Below are 17,150 nucleotides of genomic sequence, written 5' to 3'. Positions count from 1 at the left end.
GAAGCTAAGTTCGTGTGGGACGACATGTGCAAGAGCAGTTTTCAGATGTTGAAATGAAAAAGGTGCAGGATCCGACCCGATCCATGTCACCGTCTATGTATGTAAACCATGTATTTAGTTATCGGGTCTGGATATACCAGACCCGACCCATAGTGTAATGTAACCTTAAATACATGTTTAGGTCACAATTTCATATATAGAAATCGTGACAGCCGCAGTCGATCTCTCTCCTTCTCTCCCTCTCTCTTTCTCTTCTCTTTCTCAATACAGGAACAAAAGGGAAAACTTACATGGTATCAGAGCCAAGATCCAGCTAAGGGTTGAAGTGGATTCCGAAGGTGCGGCAAATCAAGGTTTGAGGTCTATTCTTTCCTTCATTTCCTTCAGGGTTTTTTTTCCATGATTCCTTCATTTTCTTTAGTTTTTTTTTCCACGATTTCAATCTCCACCTTCCTTTTTTTCTACCACGATTCCTTTACTGTTTTCCATTTTTTTCCCAAATCTTCCTTTAGTGGATTCACATCTCACGTGAATCCCTAATCTGCCCATTTTTCAAATCTTCTCTTAGTGGATTCATATCTCACGTGAATCCCTAATCTGTTCACGCAGGATTCACGTCACGTGAATCCCTAATTTGTTCACGCAGGATTCACGTGAACGTTGTTCATCAAAAGGTCGTGAATTTCACGTGAATCTACTTCACGTGCATATTCTTTCTTATTCAGATCTCTTTTCCTGCATAACCCCAGTTGACATATAATCTGGGATTCAAAAAAAAAAAAATCTTTTTGCTGTCCAGCCTGCTGTGCGACAATTCATTTCTTTGCTCTCTTTTGACTTTTCTCGTATCATTTGAGTTACGAGTGGTGAAAACACAGTTTTTCTTCCGACAGTTCTGACAGGTTCTGGTCGTCTATCTTTGAGTTACTCAGCGCAAAAAAAAAAAAAAGGCGATCAGCAAACCTCTCTGACTGCAGACTGAGCACTCTGTGAATACTCCAAAAAAAAAAGGGGTTTCCTTTCTTGTTACAACTCCTTTTTCATGGATCTTCATTCCTCTTCATCCAATCTTTCCTCAAGTTTTCTCACTCAACTCGTTTCTGAAAAGTTAACTACCTCAAACTTCTTGATTTGGAAGAGACAAATCATTCCTTTTATAAGGAGTCAAGGTCTCTTAGGTCACCTTGATGGAACCACTCCCGTCCCACTCGAAGAAAAAGACGACAAAGGAGTAAGTTCAATTGTGTATGTCAAGAATGTTGAGTACCTCAACTGGGAAAGGAAAGACCAATCAGTGGTTGCATACATAACTTCCACCTTGTCCCAAGAGGTCCTTGTTGCCATTCCCGACAATTGTACTGCTCTACAACTTTGGAAAAATTTGGTTCAAACATATTCACAAGTTTCGCAGGCGAGAATGGTTTTTCTCAATAGGGAATTCCAGATGTTGAGAAAAGATTCCATGACCATCATGGAATATCTGAACAAGATGAAGACTATCACAGACCAACTTGCAGTTATAGGATGCGCGGTGAGTGACAGCGATATGGTACAATAGACTCTGAGTGGATTGGGATCCGACTACAACATGATTGTCACTTCCCTATTGTGTCTTTCTCCCCTTCCTACCTTTGATGAGTTGCGAGCAAAATTAATTCAGTATGAGATGACTCTGAAAGGGTTCTCTGAGGAATCTCACGTTCACACAAATTTTCAAGAAGTTTTTGCCACAGGGGTAACTTATGGTAGAGGACGCGGACGAGGAGGACAAGGGCGAAGTGGACACGGAGGGCGTGGTTTGCTTCCCATTCCAAATATGTTAGCTCATGCGCAGGGGTCAAGATCCATTCCTACCTGCTTCCTTTGTAACAAAAAGGAACATATCAAGGCGAATTGTTGGCATAATCCAGAGAATAAAGGAAAGGGTCCACAGACAGAAAACAAAAGGAAGTTCTCAAGCAGTGGAGAGATTAAAGATCTGTTGATATCTGCCTTGTCAGAGTTGAAATTGAAGCAGAGCGATGAAGGCACCTGGTTTGTCGACTCAGGGGCAGCGACTCATGTAACAGGTGATGCAGGTAAGATTTCTAATCCCATTCCTTATTTTGAAAAAAGTAAGATTGTCACTAGAGATGGATCCCACCATCCTGTTTCTCATGTTGGAAAAACTGTCATTCCCATGTCAAATTCCACTCTTACTCTTTCTGACGTTCTTCATGCTCCTGACATTAAGAAAAATATTGTCTCTGTTTCCAAACTTATTGATGATAATAATGCTTCAGTTGAATTCACTCCCTTCTCTGTGCAGGTCAAGGACCTTCGCACGAGGGAAACATTCGCTGAAGGAAAGAGACGAGGCAATATGTATGTCTTTGAAGAAGCTCCTTGTCATGTTGTCCGCCCTGTCCACCTGAATTTAGAGTCTTCATTAGAGTCGTGTTCATCCTCTTCTGCTAATGTTTTTAGTATTTCTGAATGTAATAAGCCATTCTTATGGCATAGTCGATTAGGACATTGTGAGGGTCATTTCATTGAGAAACTTGTATCTAATAATCTCATTCCAAAAGAAAGTCTAAATAGGGATGAGAACAGTCACAAATGTTCCAGTTGTCTTTCCTGCAAGAGTCATGTATTGCCTTTTCATTCCATTAATAAAAGAGCTTCAAAACCTTTTGAGATAATTTGTTCTGATGTATGGGGACCCGCCCCAGTTGCCTATGGATCTGGGAGCAAATACCATCTAATCTTTGTTGATAGCTATACTCGATACACTTGGATATATTTCATAAAAAATAAGTCGGAAGTCTTCTCTTTGTTTCAAAATTTTCTTTCCCTTGTCAAAAATCAATTTTCTGAGTCCATTCAATTTTTCCAATGTGATGGAGGTGGGGAATTCTCATCCCGTGATTTTATCTCTTTTCTTCAAAGTAACGGAATAGGAAGAAGGGTGTCTTGTCCTCACACTCCTCAACAAAATGGAATTGCTGAACGAAAACACAGGCATATCATTGAAAGTGCCATGAGTATGCTTCATGACAGCCATCTTCCCATCAACTTATGGACAGAAGCTTTCCATTCTGCCGTGCATGTGATAAACAGACTCCTATGGTTATTCTGGAAAATAAGTCTCCTTATCACTGTCTTTTTGGAACGTATACTAGTTATTATGATCTGCGTGTTTTTGGATGTGTTTGCTATGTGCATATCGATCAGTCCCTGAGAAACAAGTTTCAAGACAAAGCCCAAAAGTGCAGATTTGCAGGATATGCAGATGACTACAAAGGATATAGGTGTTATGATCCCACCAACGAACGTATCAGAACCTCAAGAAATGTTGTCTTTGATGAACAAAATTTTGATCACGGAGCTGACACAACAAATATGTCACCTGAAATTTACTATCCTTGGCTAAACTCAGAACTTTTTGCTGGCTCCAATGAAACATGTTCCTCAGATTGCGTGCAACAAGAAGAAGAGGTCTTTGAGGACACTGGGACGTCGGGGTCACAGAATGTCGAGGAAGTACTGGGCAGATACAAAGGCATTGTCTATTCCAGACAGAAACCGACAACATCAAGCCTTTTAGATCATGTCTCAGTCGCCAATCCTACTCCTAATACCCTCGCAGTCAAAAAATCAAATCGCATACGGAATCCTATTGGCAGGTGGGTTAGTTATAACAACTTCTCCTTGGATTTTCAATTGTTTTTAACTACCATCAATAAGGATGAAGAGCCCATCATGTATAATCAGGCAACAGCTTCTATGAAATGGGTAGAAGCCATGAATGATGAAATACAAGCCTTGCATGAATGTGGAACATGGGAAGTTGTTCCCAGACCACCTGACAAAAATGTTGTCGGATGCAAATGGGTCTACAAAATCAAGTACAAGCCAGATGGAACCATTGAACGATATAAAGCAAGGCTTGTAGCAAAATGATTCACTCAAGAAGCAGGGCAAGACTATGATGAGACCTTTAGTCCGGTTGTAAGAATGGGAACGATTCAAATTATCATTTCCCTGGCTGTTGAACATGAATGGAAGTTGAGTCAGCTTGATGTAAAAAATGCATTCTTACATGGGGATTTGAAGGAGGACGTATACATGGAACAACCCCCTGGATATCAAGAACAAAATTGTAAAACCCATGTATGCAGGTTAAAAAGAGTCATCTATGGCCTGAAGCAAGCATCTCGCTCTTGGTTTGATAGCTTCTCATCAGAGATTCAGAAACATGGATTTTCACGTTTCATGCTGGACCACTCATTATTTATTTTTAAAAGCCAGTCTGTGACTACTCTATTATTAATTTATGTCGATGATATTATCATCACAGGAAACTCTGCGGACCACATCCAAAAAATAAAAGACTTATTAGGTCAAAGGTTCAAAATGAAAGACCTTGGAGTTCTACGCTATTTCCTTGGTGTAGAAGTTGACAACCAGGCTCATGGATTGACACTCACTCAACACAAGTACACCGTAGATGTTCTCAGCAAGGCAGGCATGAAAGACTGCAAACCTCTAGGAACTCCGAGTGTACTTCATCAAAAACTTAGCGCTCATGATGGAGATTTGTGTGATGACCCCACCAGGTATCGCAGCATAATAGGAATGTTACAATACCTCACATTCACTAGACCTGATATTGTCTATTCAGTCAATCAAGTGTCTCAATTTATACATGCGCCACGTACTGGACATATGGAAGCGGTCAAGAGGATCATTAGATATCTGAAAGGGACTATTGGGGATGGAATGATATATTTACCACAGTCCCATGGCCAAAACAAGCACGAAATTACTGTATATTGTGATGCAGACTGGGCAGGAGATCCCGACGAAAGAAGATCTACATCAGGATATTGTGTCTTCATTGGAAGAAATTTAGTCTCTTGGAGCAGCAGAAAACAAAAAGCTATAGCTAGATCAAGCACTGAGGCTGAATATAGATCCATGGTTGTTGCCACTGCCGAAGTCACATGGATCAGGCATCTTCTAACTGAAGTAGGAGAAAAGATCTCCCACACTACCTTGCTCTGTGACAATCAAAGTGCTATCAATATGTCATTCAATCCAGTACATCACAGTCGTGCCAAGCACATTGAGATCGACCAACACTTTGTGAGACAGAAGGTTGAAGAAAAAGAGATTGAACCTGAGTTTGTCAGTACTGAAAGACAGGTTGCAGACATATTTACCAAAGGGTTAACCAAGGGTCGCTTTTGGATGCTTAAAAGCAAGTTGTTCATGGTCCAAAACCATGATCAACTTGAGGGGGGGTGAAAAAGGTGCAGGATTCGACCCGATCCATGTCATCGTCCATGTATGTAAACCATGTATTTAGTTATCGGGTCTGGATATACCAGACCCGACCCATAGTGTAATGTAACCTTAAATACATGTTTAGGTCACGATTTCATATATAGAAATCGTGACAGCCGCAGTCGATCTCTCTCCTTCTCTCCCTCTCTCTTTCTCTTCTCTTTCTCAATACAGGAACAAAAGGAAAAACTTACAGAAGGAACGTCTTACGACTGCTCCTATTTTGGCATTACCTTCGGGTCAAGGCGGCTTCGTAATTTACATCGACGCTTCCGAGACAGACTTGGGTTGTGTCTTAATGCAAAACGATAGAGTGATCGCCTATGCATCGCGCCAACTTAAAATACATGAGAAGAATTATCTGACTCATGATTTGGAGTTAGCAGCGGTGCTCTTCGTATTGAAGATATGGCAGCACTATTTGTACGGGGAGCGGTTCGAGGCTTTTACAGATCACAAAAGCCTAAAATATTTGTTCTCGTAGAAGGAGCTGAACATAAGGCAACGGCGTTGGCTGGAATTCCTGAAGGATTACGACTTTACCTTGTCCTACCACCCAGGAAAAGCGAACGTCGTGGCCGACGCTCTGAGCCGCAAGTCTCCCAGCATTTTCGTTAATTTGTTATTCGCGGGGTGGAAGTTGATCGAGGATCTGATATCGTGGGAACCATTTGCGGTCACTCAAGACTCGATCAGTCTTTCCAGCATGGTAGCTCAACCTGAGTTATTGTCAAAGATCTTTGTCAATCAGAAGATAGATGCGCAGTACAAAAATTGAAGGCTCTAGCGCAGCAGGCCGATACTTCCTTTCGTCTGAGTGAGGAAGGAGGTGTAACGCCCCAAAAATCCAAGACTTGTAACTTTTAGAATAGTTTAGAAAGCTTTGAAATCTTACAATAATCAGAGTTTAAATAGTACTTCAGCGGAAAATTATATCTTTAAAACCACAAGTCAATGGACCTTGAGTGCATTACAGCGTAAACTTTCCTTTGCCGAATTCCGCACAACTATTGAAATTAAAGGGTTTTAAAATGCAATTTCAATGATTTAGAATTTGTTTGTTGAAACCAAAAAGAAGTTTAATAAAACAGTTTTAGTAACTCAAGGTTTTATAAAAAGAGAAATTTGAAATACACTTTATACCAAATTTACCAACATGTCCTCAGGAGCGAAACGTCAGGGAAAGAGTCTATCTTGAACTCATCACGCCATCGTGCCATCGCAGACTGTATTACATATCCAAAACCTGCCCATAAAATGGGTCATTTTCACTAAAAACTGGTAGGTGCACAGACAGGACAATATAGAACATAATTAAGCAGAATAATTTAATATGTCAAGTAGACAGGCAATTAAATAGCAATTTGCTTTCAGCAGAGTCATAGAGCAAACTATCATAAGCACAATGCTAAAATTATTACAAGCATTTTACTGGCACAAGTAGGCTAACTATCACAAGCAAAGAACTGCATAAGAACTTTAACTAACAAAGTACAATGCTTCATCAACCACACACACAATTCCATAAGTATTGAACTTGTACACAATAACTTTCATACGCGTATAACTCAACAAATTGTGTGATCGGATAGAAATTATGTTTCGATATTAACTGGCCAAGTGGGTACGCACAAGGCACGACTTTAGAAACAGCCTAGACTGATCCGGGGGTTTATTATGCTATGTATTTTATGATAACCCGAATAGCTGACTGAATCCGCACCTAAGGGGACGGTCAGTGACCAAGAGAGAAATCCCCGAAGCAGCATAAACAATGGATGCATCCCGAACATGGAAAGCTACCACCTAGGATAATTATGGTGGTCCCTTTCCCCTAACTCCGATGACTGGGGAAGCCGAGTCTTTTACTCGTAACTGTCATTAATGGCTTGTCCATCGAAGTTTTTGTACCTTCCCGTCATCTCTCCTGACAGGAGTCAGCGATTCGAATGAGTACATCAGGGGTAGTTAACTGAAGACCCATTCTACATACTCTGGTCTTTCGACCAACTCGAGTATCTTGCCGGTGAAGGCGAAAACATCACTTATTTAGGTGATCACAACATTTTGTTATTTGCACTCATCGAGGTTGCCACAACCTACTCATCCAATCATCGCAACGTAAGAAGAAGTACTTGTCAAAAAGTACAGTCGTACTTGTCAAAAATACAACTACGATGAAAGGGAAATGGTTCCACAAAAAAAAAACCCAACAGATATTATGTGCAAAAGAATTAATACAACACAGCCTGGCAAGATAAGTCTTGAATTCACTTCAACAACATTTTTCATATTTCATGATGCAAGGTCATCTCGGATCTCTCGTCCGATCAACAAAGTACTTAACATGTTGTGCATGTCTAAAAGTACGCTATACTGAACCAGGGAGGTGTGTGGGCTTCTCAAAAGAAACACCCAACACACAACTTCATAATGATCCAAAGAATAAAGGAGTGCTCATTTGACACGATTCATCCTTAAAAGCCCTAATGCCACATTAAGTCATTCACGCAAGGCACAACACTATTAATCTTACATCCAAAATTTATCTTAGTATCGACATGTGACACTAGATTGATAAATAAAGAATGGGTCCTTCAACAGAACCCCACTCATTCATATGCTCATGCCCCTGATCGGGGTTATTCGAATTGGGTCGCAACTCGAATCGGGGTTATAAAATATTTCTCCCAAGTGTGTGGACCTGGGAGGGCCTATATGTGACTTCGAAATCCGACAGGACTTAAAACTTAACTTTGCAAAGGTTGTGCACTTTGAAGAGCCCTGGGTTTGCAGAAGGAAATCCTCTTTAAAAGAACTATAGCGCACAAGTGCAACTTCTAGTGTTTTGAAAACAAGTGATAACAGGATAGGCACAAGACTACATTTATGTAAGTACATAATTACCATGAGTGTGAGCATATGCAGGTTATAACATGTCAACAAACAACTCTCGACTTGCGATGCCGCACATCGAGGGAAAAACGCATAACACACGAGGTGCCAAACCATACCTTGACCACTTAGATAGGCAAACACATAAGGTCATAAGTAATACACGAGACACGAAGTCGTACCTCACTCAAAGGAAACGTGCAGGCAAAAATGGATGCAAGCAAACAAGGGCATAGGTATTGCACGAAGTACGAAACCACACCTCAAACTCATAAGCAACTATGCAAAATAATGATCGAAGAATGAAATTGTACCTCGACCCATGAGCATACAAACATGATAATACACAATGCAGAAGCAATATAACTCTAAGCATATCTAGCATGGCATCTTAATCATTTCAACTTAAATACGTTCATCAATTGCCCTTTGTGCGACTTTACCCTACCTCGGGATGTTATGCAACCGCATACGCCTATGTGTGAGGATAATACGAGAGTCGGGCCGCAGAACACGAACGGGACCTGTTGCAAAAATCTGTAAGAGTGTGAAATATTCAATTATGCTAATATAATTAATGGTGAGACGGGGGAAAGGGTAGGATTAGGCGGCAGGGAGTGATCCCCCGACTGCCGACGACAACGGGGCGACAGGGAATGAGCCACTGTAAAAAACAGTGAGGCGGCAGGAGCCCTCGGCTCCTTCCGACAGAACAATAAAATAACAGGGGCTTCGGCCCCTGCCTGCCAAAATAGCGAATGGTAGGGGCCTCGGCCCCTGCCTGACAAGGAAGCGAAGGGCAGGGGCCTCTGCCCCTGCCAAACAAGGTCACGCATGGCAGGGGCCTCGGCCCCTACCTGACAAAACAGCCGACAGGGGCCTCGGCCCCTGCCTCACGAAGGTAACAAGTGGCAGGGACACTGGTCCCTGCGTGCCAGCTCAGAATGGCAGGGGTCTCGGCCCCTGCCAGATAGAATAATGAAGGGCAGGGGTATCGGCCCCCTTGCCTGAAGAACAGGGAATGGCAGGGGCCTCGACCCCTGCTTGGCACAAAAATGAATGGCAGGGGCCTTGGCCCCTGCTTGAAAAAAATAGGGAATGGCAGGGGCCCCAGCCCCTGCCTGACGAAACAAGAGACAGCAAGGGCCTCGGCCCCTGCCTGAAGAACCAACAAATGGCAGGGGCCTCGACCCCTGCCTGACAAATCCACGGAGCCGCAGGGGGGGTGACAAGCCCCCTGCATGCCGAGAATCAAGGGGCAGCAGGGGGATATCCCCTGCCCTCCCAGAAGCCAAGAGGCGGCAGGGGGCGAGCCCCTGCCAGCCGGGATGGGAAGGTGGCAGGGGCATTACCCCTGCGTGCCAAAACCCCAGGGGCAACAGGGGCGAGCCCCTGGCTGCCGAGGAAACAGGAAATGGCAGGGGCAATGCCCCTGCCTACCGGAGATTGAGAGGCGGTAGGGGGGCTAACCCCTGCCAGAGAGAGAGCTCGGGACGGGGGTGACAGGGGCAACCGACCTCCCGTCAGTTTCCCTATCACCCACAGGGGTGAGGAGGTGTCGCAAGGGCCATTGGTCCCCTGCCGGCACTCCGGCGCACCCCAGAGGGAAGAGGGGACGACAGGGGCCTCGTAGGCCACCTGTCGGGCCTCCGAAGAGCACAGGAGAGGCGGGAGAACGCGACAGGGGGGCCGTGCACCGCCTGTCGGCCTCCCGACGAGGTGACAAAGAGGGGTGTGAGGAGGAGAAGAGGGAGGAGGAGAGGGCGGTGAAAAGGCATACCTTCGAGGTCGCCAGCGGTGGCCGCAACGTCGGCGGTGATCGAACCAGCAGGAGGAGGCGTCGGCAGGCAGAAGAGGGAAGAGGGCACGAGGGGGAGGAGGAGTCGGTCGGGGTTGCCGGCGAGTCTGTCGCCTGTAGGGAACGAGAAGGGGGGCGGGGCATCGATCCTCCCCTCCCGCAACACTCTTAAAGAGCTCGGGGAGGGGCGACAAATGGGGAAACCCCGATGGGTTTCCCTTATTGGGTCGAAGGCGCGGTGGGGTGCGGCGCACAGGAGAAAGACCTCCTGTGTCAGGTTATGAAACCCTAATGATGACGGGCCCGGGTCGGGTCCGGACCCGACCCGGCCCGGGTCCGATTTTTTTTTTTTATGTGGGTTTTACAGGAGGTGTATGGTAAAAGGATCGTCTCTGGGTGCCAGAAGATCCTATTTTGAGAGATGAGATTCTCGCTGAAGCCCACAAGTCCAAGTACACGATTCACCCGAGCGGCACGAAGATGTTCAAAGATTTGCAACGCAGGTATTGGTGGAGCGGAATGAAGCGAGACGTAACCGAGTACATTTCAAAGTGCTTGACTTGCCAACAGGTTAAGATCGAGCACCAGCGACCAGGTGGAGTGTTGCAGCATGTGCAGATCCTGCAATTGAAGTGGAAGGACATCACGATGGACTTCATCGTCGGTTTGCCGAGGACGCGGAGGAAACACGATGCGATTTGGGTGATCGTGGATCGACTCACTAAATCAGCGCATTTCCTCCCTATCCGGCTCAATCAGTCACTAGACAGCATGGCAGACCTCTATGTCAGGGAGATTGTGAGATTGCACGGTGTTCCTATGTCAATCATCTCCGATCGTGACCCGAGGTTCACCTCCAAGTTCTAGGGGCAGCTGCAGCTGGCCTTAGGCACAAAGCTAAAATTCAGCACTGCCTTCCACCCTCAGACCGATGGACAATCTGAACGCACGATTCAGACTTTGGAGGACATGCTGCGAGCGTGCATGTTAGACTGGAATGGAGAATGGGACTCTCATACCGGGCTGGCAGAATTCGCGTACAATAATAGTTATCATGCGAGTATCGGCATGGCCCCATACGAAGCCTTGTACGGGAAGCCTTGTCGATCACCTGTTTACTGGGATGAGGTTGGTAAACGGATGGTAGATTCACCTATAGTGCTACAACACTATACTCAGTAAGTGCAGATGATCAGGGAACGGCTGCGTACTGCGCAAAGTCGGCAGAAGTGTTACGCCGATCGTCGACGTAGAGAGCTCGTGTTCTCAACGGGAGATATGATTTTCGTTAAGGTATCTCCTACCAAGAATGTTTTCCGGTTCGAGAAGAAAGGAAAGTTGAGTCCCCGGTTAGTCGGACCTTTTAAGATCCTGAAAAGGATCGGTGAGGCGGCTTACCGTGTTGTGCCTCCTCCTCAGTACGCTCAGATCCACAACATCTTCCACGTATCTATGCTGAGAAGATACGTTCACGACCCATCACACATTATTCATTATGAGGATATGGATATCCAAAAAGACTTGACATTTGAGGAAAGACCAGTGACAATCGTTGATCGTCGAGACCAAGTGCTCAGATCGAAGACGATTTCTCTTGTAAAAGTGCGTTGGCAACACCAAGGAATAAATGAATGTACATGGGAGCCTAAGTCTGATATCAGGAAAAATACCCTGACTTGTATTTTGACCAATGTATGCAATAGAAATTTCGCGGACGAAATTATTTTGAGGGTAGGATGTAACAACTCAAAAAAAAAATTTGTAATATTGATAAGATTCGAATCGAGGAGATACGTAAGAAAGTAGGCGTTGCACCCATTGAAAATAAGATGAGAGAGAATCGTTTACGGTGGTTTGGACATATTCGGCGAAGGCCTAATGATGCTCCAGTTATAATGATGGAGAAATGGGAAAATATATTAGTTAAAAGAGGTCGGGGTAGGCCTAGGAAGACATGGATGGAGGTGATAGGAAAGGATATGAATGCTTTGAACCTCACCGAGGACATGGCATTGGATAGAAATGATTGGAAGAGAAGGATTCATGTGGAAGACCCAGAATAATTTTCTTTTTTGGTTCATATCGCCGACCCCAATTGTTTTGGGATGAAGGCGTAGTAGTTGTTGTTGTTGTTGTTGTTGTTGTGTATTGATTCGGGCCGGATCCGGACCCGACCCGGACCACCGCCTCTCGCTGTCATTAAAGACAGCAAGGCAGGCGGGAGGAGGGTTACGAAACCCCCTTCACTGCCATTCCCCTCTTTGCTCTCTCGCCTCCTCTCTCTTACTCTCTCTCCCTTACCCTCTCGCTCGTCCACTGTCACCGACGCCGGCGACCCCCGATAACCCGCCGCCACCAACGACCTCCTTTCCGATCGTCGACCGATCGGAGCTTCATCGGCGACGCCCTTCCTTTCGGCAAGCTTCCTTCCGGTGACCACAAGGTACGCCTTTCTCCCACTTTTCTTTTTCCTTTCGCCGCTTCTTCTCTCTTCTTCTCCCTGTCATCGACAGACAAGGGCAAAAGCCCCTTCTCGTCGGTTGTTTACGACGGGGAAGGGTCGTGCAACAGGGGTTTTAGCCCCACCTATTGCCGACAGGTCGGCAGGGGTAAAACCCCTGCCGCCTGTGTGGAGGGTTCCGGCAGGGGGTTTTGGGGCCCCTACCTGCCCTTTTGACCCTACCAGGGAGGGTCAAGACCCCTCCCAGCCTCCTGTTCCTCTAAGGAACCGACAAGGGACTTTGGTCCCTGTCTCGTTTCCCTATTAAGCAAATCAACAGGGGCCTTTGGCCCCTGCCTCCTCTCCCAAAAGTCGCAGGTGGGCCTTTGGTCCCTATCTCGTTTCCTTGTTAAGCAAATCGACAGGGGCCTTTAGCCCCTGCCACCTCTCCCAAAAGTCGCAGGGGGGCTGTTGGCCCCTGCGTCTCTCTCTTTGCTCATTTTCCTGGCAGGGGCCATCAGCCCCAACCCTTTTTATTATTCTAACAGGGGCCGAAAGCCCCTCCCCTTTTTTGCTATTCCAGAAGGGGCAGAAAGCCCCTGCCCCTTTTATTGTTCCAACAGGGGCTATCGGCCCCTGCCCTTTTTGTTATTCCAGCAGGGGCCATCAGCCCCTACCCTTTGTACCTTTCCAGTAGGCGTCATCGGCCCCTACCCTTTGCACTTTTCCAGTAGGGGTCGATGACGCCCTGCATTTCTTTTCTTTTTTTAATTTCCAGCAGGGGCCGCCTTTTTAAAATAACCAGTGGGGGACAATGGCCCCTGCACCTGTTCTTCTGGAGGCAACAGTCGTTCGGCGCTGCCCCAGCCCTATGTATTGGAGAAGTTGAGTTTTCTCCTTATTTTTGCGTTTGTCTTGACTGTATGTTAATATCGCATATTTGCAGCTACGACGGATCCTGCTCGCGCTCTGCGACCCGCACTGTCAATCGTGTACACCCGCAGACACTAGCAAGCTTGCAACTCTCCGAGGTATGAGAAGATTGCACGGAAGACTTGGATAATTGAATTAAGTTCAATTAAACTAAAACCGACCATTAAATAAATATATATATATATATATATACAAATATATATTTATACGAGTATGCACTTAACTCAAGGACGTGGTTTCGCAATCCTTGCCATTTACCTTCTATCAGTCTTTACTTGCCGTCGCGCATCGCGTCGAGGTTTTGCGTTGCACTCCTACTTACAATTTTTACTTGTCGTTGCGCGTTGTGCCAGGGTTTTGCGTTGCACTTCTGCTTACCGCCTTTACCTTGCCGTTGCGCTTTGCGCCCAGTCTCTTGCTTTTGATATGTATTGGTATTGCCTTGCTATTGCAGATAACGTGCAGGTTCTTGCTCTTTGTGTATGCCTTAAAGGCATCCTCGTGGAAGATGCAAGGGACATTTACCACTCTCTCTCTTGCGACGAGAGTTGAGTTGAGAGCTAGCGTTACATTTTCGCTTAAGGAGAAGGATACCTTGCAAGGATCCTGACACTTCGAGTATGTAGTCCTGCAGACGAGTTGGGGTCCGAGCGAACTACTTAGCAGGGGTTCTGTTGAGAAACCTGTATCCCGTCTATCGAGGTCGGTATCGAGTCATGCAAGGCATGTAGATACCCCGATAGCGGATGAGATTCTAGAAAATCGCATGCATAATGTTGGCACAAGGTACTGGCTATTTCAAAAGATAAAGAATGTCAAAAGTAAAGTTGATAAACATTACATCTTTGTGAAACACTCCTGTTGAGGCTTCTATTGAGGAGCTATACTCCCTTCATCCTAGAGTACTTATAGTCGTGCACGACACGTCTAGTACTGCGATGATCGGATGAGACGGTCGTGCGACCTCGAACAGTGCTAAATGCACAATGCTGTAATCACATAAAATAGCCTCACATTCGCTTTCACACTAAAGATGCTCGAGTGGTTTGAAGACCACAACATAGAATGGGTCGTTATTTAAGCAAACCCTAACACACCCATTTGCTTCTAGTTGTCTGTCAAAGGAGATGACAGAGCAGTACAAAACTCCAATGGACAGCTTGTTAACAACTACCCTACAGGAAATGATCCGGCCTCCCCAGTCATTGGAGTTAGGGGAAAGGGGCTACAATAGTTAGCTCAGCACTTCTGCAGAAGTTGGATGCATCTGTGGCACTGCTTATCAGCCTTTCGGAAATCCTCTCTCGGCTAAAGCTGTCTCTTTAGGAGCGAACTCAACTAGCTATTCGGGTTATTCAAAATACATAGAATAACAGAGGCTCGAACTAGTCTCAGTTGTTTATACGTTTTGTCTGCGCGTACCCGCAGGCCAGTAATATTGAAACATAAAGTTTGTTCACACTGGTTGTTGGGTCGTGAGATTCTCTTACACTACTGACTCGCTTACACTACTGAGTTGCTTGCACTACTTACTCTCTTGTACTACTGACTCGCTTGCACTACTGACTCGCTTGCACTACTTACCTGCGTGCATTGCTTACCTGTTTAACTGTATATCTGCTTTAAATTGTGTAACCTACTGAATTAAATGTACATAATTCAGTTTCCTGTAGTCTCTCTTGTGCACCTACTAGTTTTTCGCGAAACTAACTCATTCTATGGGTATAGGTGATGATTAGGTACACCACAGACGATGGCAAGATGGCAAGATGACTCCAAGACTTTCTTCTTTCTGCTCTTAGCTCGCGTCCTGGACGTTTGGGGTTTTGTAACGGATTTTCCTTGGGATATCCGAAAATTGTACTATTTGGAGAACTTCTTAAATGAAAGTGGCTTTTCTAAGTGTTTGCAAATAGCATGGGTTGTGCGCTTTGGTTCTTTTAGCTAACGCGCCCAAAGTTGTCAGCTTGCCTTTCTGAAATTAACAAAAGAACAATCTTCCGCTGATTTCATAAACCATCTCTGAGATAAAGAGATTTTTTTTTAGTCTCTTGTCTGTTTTTCTGAAAGGTTTACAAGTTTGAAATTTTGGGGCATTACAAGTCGACTATCCAGGCTGGAGACTGGACAATTGTTCGTCCTGTCCTGGACCAAAAATTTATTTTTTTTAGTTTAACTGAATATGCACAATTTTATTTGCATAGATCTGGTTCAGTTTAAAGAACCACAGCCCCATGTCCACTTGTCCATAAATATAGACCTGTCCAACACGGACATGGACTCAAATCTGGCCAAATTTGCCCATCATCACGGTGGCCGAATCTATCCAAATCTGCCCACTAAAAGCATGGGACAAAACTGTCCAGACCTGTCCAAGGTGTTCATACAAGGCAAACATATATATACATAAATATACATGCTTCTACATGTATATCTATATATGTATGTATAGGGGAAAACATAAAAACATGCAGAAAATCACAGAAAAACAAATATCATATATTCTAAGCCTTCCTACATCGATTCCCATAGATTAAACCATGAAAAATCAAGATAGAATCCATGATTCCCTATAAAAACATTCCCTAAAGCTTATTTAGGCTCTTTTTCTCATCCGAGACAAAAGAAAGACCCGTACCTTAACCGTAGATTGAAAGGGAATTAGAAATCAATGATGGAAACGTTGGATGATTGGAGAAGAACGATCTTCTCCCCTTCTTTCTCCTTCTTCCCGCTTTTCCTCTCTTTCTTTCTCTCTCTTTTCCTTTTTTTCCTTCTCTTTCTCTTTCTTTCTTTCTCTCTCTTTTCCTTTTTTTTCTTCTCTTTCTCTTTCTTTTTTTTTGATCTATTTATAGAGCTCTAGATGGGCTGGAAAAGAGAGTGCAGCCCCAGCTGGAACTCTCTTCTCTCTTGAGAGTTCCGAAAATTTTAAAATTGTCGAAGTTAACTTTTTCAAAGTTTAATTTTAATAGGCTTTCTAAAACCTTCTTAGAGGCTTCCATAAATGTTTAAGGACTCTCTTAAGAGTCCTAACCAAAGCTAAATTAAAATTTCAGAATTTCATTAAATTAATTATTTAATATTTAATATTAAATAATAAATAAATTTTCAGAAGCTTCCAAAAATTACCAAATTAACTTGGGAGGCTTCTTAACATTAATTAACTCCAATTTAAAGGTTTCTAATGAATTTAAAGTTGGAAAAACCTTTGAGCATGGATTTGGATCTAGATCCGGATCCAAGATCCAAATTCATCTCAAAAATCCAAATGGGTCTTGAGATGGATCAAATCCAGATTAATATGGGTCTTGAATAGAGTTCAAATCCATACTAATTTGGATAAAATCCATCAGATCCGGTCTGATTCAAATCCGGATCTGAACCGACAACCTGCTCAATTTTTAAAAAAATGTGATTTTCGGGCCAACCATAGCCCGAATCAAGAAAAATAAAATATCGTTACGCTTAGAATTTCAAGATGCATTAAATGATATATAACTTGAATTTCGCTTCTGAAATTCGTTTAAAAATAACTTGAATTTCGCTTGAATTTAAAAGTAAAAAATAAAACTTTTTCTCACATTTTGATTGGCTCGTCTAGGCCTTGACGATGAGACCTGGGCCAAGCCCAGACTCCAAAACATCGACCTAAAATCGTGAATCAAACGATTTTTCTTCTATACTTAGCCAGATTTTCAAAAATCTCAAATTTAGCTAAGTGTGAAAATACACGATATTACATACAAACTTTCGGGT

The 17,150-nt window shown here is 44.1% G+C and overlaps 1 protein-coding gene and 1 long non-coding RNA gene across 4 annotated transcripts in view; both read right to left on the bottom strand.

Annotated features, from left to right (window-relative positions):
- The window catches only part of BGAL17 (beta-galactosidase 17), a 241,616-nt gene that overhangs the window by 82,456 nt on the left and 142,010 nt on the right, over nucleotides 1-17,150 (bottom strand). The gene's annotated exons all lie outside the window — the stretch shown is intronic.
- On the bottom strand, nucleotides 412-1,357 carry LOC149829435 (uncharacterized). Its single transcript, XR_016433557.1, has 2 exons — nucleotides 617-1,357; nucleotides 412-579 (listed from the first exon to the last, which is right to left on the bottom strand). It is a non-coding gene; the product is annotated as an uncharacterized LOC149829435 (long non-coding RNA).

The sequence above is a fragment of the Nuphar pumila genome, chromosome 8 (genome assembly GCF_984573655.1).
Source record: "Nuphar pumila chromosome 8, dmNupPumi1.hap1.1, whole genome shotgun sequence".
NCBI lineage: Eukaryota > Viridiplantae > Streptophyta > Magnoliopsida > Nymphaeales > Nymphaeaceae > Nuphar > Nuphar pumila.
This window is presented reverse-complemented; position numbering and strand designations above follow the sequence as displayed.